We start from the raw sequence: 6839 nt of genomic DNA, 5'->3' as shown, positions 1-6839 counted from the left end.
TAATAGCACCACATCAAGTGGTGTACAATGGTGGCCCAGGGTCCAGTAAACCTGTGGGACCCACTAGGTTTTTGTGGGCGGGGAGTGAGGGAGATAGTCGGGAGGCGGGGGCTGGTGTGTTGGGGGTGGCTGGAGGCTGAAGAAAGGGGCGGTGGACAGGCCAGGACAGGGTGAACAGGCCCTGGGAGATCGGTGAAACAGGCAAGGCCCTAGGCTGTGAACCACGCACAGGCTACTGGCTCAAATCTAGACCAATGGCCAAGAAGGTAGTGGGCAGCACACTTATAGACACACCCCTAAACCAGAGGGCATCTTCTGTGGTTCCCGGGCTTCAGCATCCCCATGGGGCCACATTCTGCTCCAAGGAGGCAGCTGGTTTTGTATCTGCCTCTACCCCAGGTGGAAATTCCAACCACGGGTTCCTGCTCTGCAGTCCGAACAGCAGACTCCTGTGTCCCACACGTCTTTCAATAACTGGGAGCTCTCCCTGCATAGAAAGGGTAAATCCACATAGGAAGTGTGGATCTTGGGTTTGCCTTGGGTATAAGGGATCCACCTGGTCCCTTTATAGCCACTCCCTCTGCTGGCAATTTCTCAAGCCTAGACTAAGAAAGTCTTTGATCTCCTCCAAACAAAACACACTTGTCTTGGGTACTTTCCTTGGTTTCAATACAAATGTCTGGTCCCTTTGTTCTTCTAGCCAGGTCCTGGGTGTCATTTTGACCTGACCAGCATGACCAATGAGGTGTGCTTGCCACAGAAGCTCAAGATGGTGAGCTGGGAGCAGCAGCAGAGGCAGGGCAGGAGGGCACTGGACTGAGAGTCCATGATGCTGCACTTTTCCAGGTCCTGCAGTATGGCGAAGGTCCTCTTGATCAGTACCTGCAGGGGCTCCAAGCTGAGGCTGGTCAAGTTGACTCCGCTGAGGCCCAGGTCCTTTAGCAGGCTGACATTCAAGAACGGTGACAGGGACATCATGTCCGGCTCCAAAATCAGGCAGTTGGCGATCAACAGGGTCTCTAGAGTGGTCTTCAGGCACCTGGGGAGAGACAGGGCATTCAGTCCCAGGGTCAGAGGTGGTGGGTGGAGGGATGTGGAGAGGAGAGGCCTGTTTCACCGGAACACAAGACATCTCCCTGGCTTGGAGCTTACCTCTCACCTTCTTGACAGGAAGGCAGGGGGTCTTCATGGGGAAAGGTCGTGCTCACATGGGTATGACCTCCCCACGCACAAAATGATAAACTATTTTCAATGTGGGAATCAAACAGTAACCAAATGTTATTTCCTATTTCAGCTTACTAGTATTTGCTTTGCTGGAATTAAGATGTTTTTACAGGACATGACTAGTTGAATTAAACAGCTGGATGCAGTGGACATGGGCTGATGGGTCCCTGTAGTTATAGATGATCCCTGGGTGAATATCCCCTAGGTATCCGGGGGACACAATCTGTCCATTACCACCTACAATTCTTTCTTTCTCTCTTCTTCTGGTTTCTAAGTGAATATATTTATTCCTAATGCTTGGAGTTTGCATCTGCCAAAAAGGGAATAAATGCAACTCATCCATACAGACAGTCTAGGCTGCATCCTCTCAGTTTTGATCACTGTGTTCAACGCAGAGCAATAACCTCTTACTGAGGATTTCCTATGTATTCAGGAGTCTTAGAAGAAAATGATTGTAATTTGGACTTGAAGACTTTGGAGATATTTCAACAATGATGCTCTTTTGACTTTTCCTTTTCTCTGGACTATGTAGGAGCCACAATTTTCCCCTCCTGATCCCTCCTTGTCATCTCCAGAATCACCCACTTCCCGCAGCTCACCTGATGCCTAAAACAGCTCAGGACAGAAGTGGTAGGTAGGAGGGGACAGACAGAGGTTCAGTCTTCAAACCTCATGCCTGATAGACCAATGTCCTTCTCAGAGTTATCTGTCATCATCTCAGCTAAGACATCACTCTCTCGGAAGGAATACACAAGGGCATCACACCTGACCCCCACTGTGTGGATACCCAGTAACAAGTCCCCTTTGACAGCATCTAACCTAGGCCATGCCTCTGAGCCTAACCAGGGAGATGACCTGACAAGACACCAGGGGACAGATCAGTGGCATCGTGAGGACTTCCGAGGGGCCCGTGCACTCTGACAATGTCCCCAGCGGGCACAGAGAAGACGCCCTGAGGGTAATGAAATGAGAGAGGTCTGTTCTGGTCTGTGGAGCGTTCTGCTGAGCTGGCACCACGCCTCACCTTGAGCACCTGGTGCAGGCGGCTCTCGAGGAAGGAGATGGTGTTCAGGTAGAGCTCCTGCAGGTGCAGCAGGTTCAGGAACTGGGAAGTGAGCTGGCCCATACAGTGCTTCTCCTGGTCTGGGGTGGTGTGCAGCAGCATGTGGATTCGAGACAGGGCCTGGGTGTGCCTCCCGGAAAAGGCTGCCTTCAACAGCAGCAGGAAAAGCTCGATCGGGAGCTCCTCCAGGGCTGCACTGGCTAAGGCCTCATTCCACAGCAGGCTCTGGTCAGCCAGCTCCATGAGTCTGGGTGGGGCCTGAATGCCCATCCTGAAGAACCTACTCTGGAACGAGTCCTGGGGGAATTTCAGAGAGCAAGGCCGGGGGTTGGGGTGCAGGGGTGGTGGTGGTGGTGGTCTTTCTCTGGCCAAAGAACCGGTGTGCTGTCCCTCCACCTTCAGGGAACCCAAGGCAGAGTCAGAGACATCCTCTGGCCACAAAGTCACAGCTTTGGCCCCACTGGCACGTGGACAAGCATCTCTCCAGGCAGCAACAAACAGACAAGGTGACCTCTTGCCCCATTCTATATCTACCAGCTGCTGCATTTAATTCCAGCCCTGCTGGCCGGTAGATACCTAGGAGTCTGACAACTGACTCAACTCTCTTCAGATAAAGTTTCTAATTATTACTCAAGGGCTGAAAACAGGAATAAGGAGTTTAGCCCAACATGGCCTGTCTCTAAACTCCAGCCAATAATTCACACTTTGCGTGCTGTTATGTCACTTAATACAAAGACGTACCTTTCCCTGTGTGTCTCTTCTACAAATGTTATTAACATTCAGTTCAGTAGAGCAAAGTGCCGATAATCAGAACAAAGCCTCCACTCTTTAAAATAGTATACAGATTTTAATTTTTTTTTGTATTCAATGGAATTAAGAAACAGTTTTTAGCTTTTAAAATAAAAAGAAACACCACAAACCCTTTAAGCTGGTAAAATCACAAAACTATAAAATTATGTGAACTATAATCACTGTTCACAAACGAAAATGTAAAATGTCACCCAAAAATTCCTCCTAATTAGATGTCTTTCTTTAAATTAATTCCAGGAAATTAATTCCCTGGCAGTTCACTGAGGAGGACTCTGTGCTTTCACTACAGGGGCATGAGTTCTACTACCATTAGGGAACTATGGCCCTAGATGTTGTTCGGTGTGGCCCCATCCCCTCACTCTCACCCCACCCTACCCCCCCATCCCGCCCCTCCCTACCAAATTCTCTTTGGTTAAGAAATGGTTATTGCAATGGTTTGGTTATTGTAAACGTCTGTATAAGTGGGGAAGATCAGAGAAGAAAGCAAACTGTCTGGGATAAAGGTAAAACTGCATGTAGCAGCAAAAGCAAAGCGTGCACTTGCCAATGTGAATGGAAAGGGAAAGAAAATTCTCTACAGGATAGTGGCCTGCATGGCCTGTCCCATGAAGAGCCTGGCAGGTACAGCTGTCATAGCCTGAGGTACCTGAGTACCAAAGGCAAGTGTGTTTTGTTTGGAGGAATTCAAAGACATTTCTTAGGCTGGGCTTAAGAAATTGCCAACAGAGGGAGTGGCTAAAAAGGGATGGGGTCAATCCCTTGAACCCAAGGCAAACCCAAGATCCATGCTTCCTCCCTCCCTGGAAACAAAGAGCATTTCCTCCGAGAAACTAGGAGATTAAATTTAGGAATGCGGATTAGGAGAGGATGGAACCCTTTTGGCTGGCCAAACCTGGGACATGCCTTGTTCTGCCTGAAAGCCACTGAGGGCTTAGGGCCAAAAGCCCTCCTGAAGGGAAATAAACATGGGCCAAGGACACAAATCTGTGTCAGCATGTGGCTCCAAACCAGAGGCACAGCTGTCGTCCTGCACATCCCAGTCTGGGCTCTGTCCAGGGACCTGTACTCTCACCATGACCTTCAATGACTTCTGCTCAAGTGTAGCTGGGGAACATACGTTCCTTCAGTGCCAGTGAACAAAGAATGCAAAGTACCTTCAAAACCCCCATCCCCAACACCTCTCCCTCCCATAAAGTTCTCATTTACACAGATTCTCATGGGAGCTCAACTTTAAGCCCACAAATACAATTCAGTATTTCCTTGCTCTGAATTAAGCACAGGTTGTGACATGGACTTTCTCCCTGGGGAGGTGCAAAACCTGCATCAAAGTATCTGGGGTGGAGCCCCTGCTGGGCTGGCTGACATGCTGGTTCAGCTGCTGTCTCAGAACACAGACAGATAGAACCTCTCCACCACCGGGAATGTGATGCCCCAATAGTTCTACTATTGGAAGGGCGAGAAGGTGGCCTTCCCTGAAGGTTACTCTACAGTTTGGTAACTTCCTAGGAGATGGCATTCACATAATTCCTACTATCCCCATCAGCAGCCAGACATGGGGGTGCCCCTTCAGTTCAGTCACTCAGTTGTGTCAGGCTCTTTGCGACCCTATGAATCGCAGCACGCCCGGACTCCCTGTCCATTGCCAACTACCGGAGTTCACCCAGACTCACGTCCATCTAGTCAGTGATGCCATCCAGCCATCTCATCCTCTGTCGTCCCCTTCTCCTCCTGCCCCCAATCCCTCCCAAAATCAGAGTCTTTTCCAATGAGTCAACACTTCACATGAGGTGGCCAAAGTATTGGAGTTTCAGCTTTAGCATCATTCCTTCCATAGAAATCTCTGGGCTGATCTCCTTCAGAATGGACTGGTTGGATCTCCTTGCAGTCCAAGGGACTCTCAAGAGTCTTCTCCAATCCACAGTTCAAAAGCATCAATTCTTTGGCACTCAGCCTTCTTCACAGTCCAACTCTCACATCCATACATGACCACAGGAAAAAAACATAGCCTTGACTAGATGGATCCTAGTCGGCAAAGTAATGTCTCTGTTTTTGAATATGCTGTCTAGGTTGGTCATAACCTTTCTTCCAAGGAGTAAGCGTCTTTTAATTTCATGGCTGCAATCGCCATCTGCAGTGATTTTGGAGCCCCCCAAAAATAAAGTCTGACACTGTTTCCACTGTTTTCCCGTCTATTTCCCATGAAGTGATTTGACCGGATGCCATGATCTTCGTTTTCTGAATGTTGAGCTTTAAGCCAATTTTTTCACTCTTCACTGTCACTTTCATCAAGAGGCTTTTTAGTTCCTCTTCACTTTCTGCCATAAGGGTGGTGTCATCTGCATATCTGAGGTTATTGATATTTCTCCCGGAAATCTTGATTTCAGCTTGTGTTTCTTCCAGTCCAGCATTTCTCATGATGTACTCTGCATAGAAGTTAAATAAGCAAGGTGACAATATACAGCCTTGACTTACTCTTTTTCCTGTTTGGAACCAGTCTGTTGTTTCATGTCCAGTTCTAACTGTTGCTTCCTGAGCTGCATACAGATTTCTCAAGAGGCAGGTCAGGTGGTCTGGCATTCCCATCTCTCTCAGAATTTTCCACAGTTTATTGTGATCCACACAGTCAAAGTCTTTGACATAGTCAATAAAGCAGAAGTAGATTTTTTTTTTTTTTCTGGAACTCTCGTGCTTTTTCCAGGATCCAACGAATGTTGGCAGTTTGATCTCTGGTTCCTCTGCCTGTTCTAAAACCAGCTTGAATATCAGGAAGTTCACAGTTCACGTATTGCTGAAGCCTGGCTTGGAGAATTTTGAGCATTACCTTAAATAGCATTAAAACCATAAAACAGTGTTAAGCTGGAATGTTCCTTGTGGGCCTTTTCACTTCTGGCAGTCAGTCACCTTGACCAGTCAGCTGGAGGAGTTGAAGATCTGCAACAAATATAATCATCAAGTCCCTGATTAAGATGCACCATGCTGACACTGGCACTTTCCACAAGTACCTCAAATAACTTTCAGAGAGAGGCTGTTGTTCACTCCGGTTTCCTTTCCAGCCTGGTGAGCCCAAGACAGCCAAGGAAGGACGCTGTCATGCTGCATGAAGGAGGAAGCCGAAGACCCACTTGGGCGAAGATGGATGGATGGACAGATCTGCCCCCATTGAACATTAGGAAGAGTTAACCAACTTCACAGCGACCTCCTGGGAAAACAGCAAACAGCAGAGGTCTACGTTTTGGATGTTTCCAAGGGAACTCAGGATCCAGGAGATCTAAGGATGCAGGAGGGACCACTGTCTTCAAATGTTCTAAAAACGGGAAGCATCAGCCAAAAAGTCTGTCCAAGTGAGGCAGGGGACAGGCCTCTGTCCACCTCCAGCTCCACAGAGTCTGTTTGTGCAGGGGACTCACTGGACACAGAAGCATTAGGGGATCATCTGCATGAAGACGTGTTCTTCCTGCCCAGGATGACTCCCAGGACCCAGGTGTGAGTCATCCTGGGGGACATTTCTAACTGCTAGTTTGTTGCACAGGCTGGTACAGCCTATGAGCTTATTTAGGGGTGGGAAGAGCTCATTCCCTCTCTAGTGGCAGAATTCCATCTGCGACTGCAAAGCGTCTTCTCCCCAGGGCTTCCTTGGGGGCCATTGGAATGCCCAAACACGCACTAGAAATGCTGGAAGATAAACCTCCTTTGCTTCTGGAGGAAGACCACAGCCTGGCTGGTCCTTAGAGGCCCAGACCGA

This window comes from Ovis aries, chromosome Y, assembly GCF_016772045.2.
Source record: "Ovis aries strain OAR_USU_Benz2616 breed Rambouillet chromosome Y, ARS-UI_Ramb_v3.0, whole genome shotgun sequence".
NCBI lineage: Eukaryota > Metazoa > Chordata > Mammalia > Artiodactyla > Bovidae > Ovis > Ovis aries.
Note: the sequence above shows the minus strand (reverse complement) of the source record.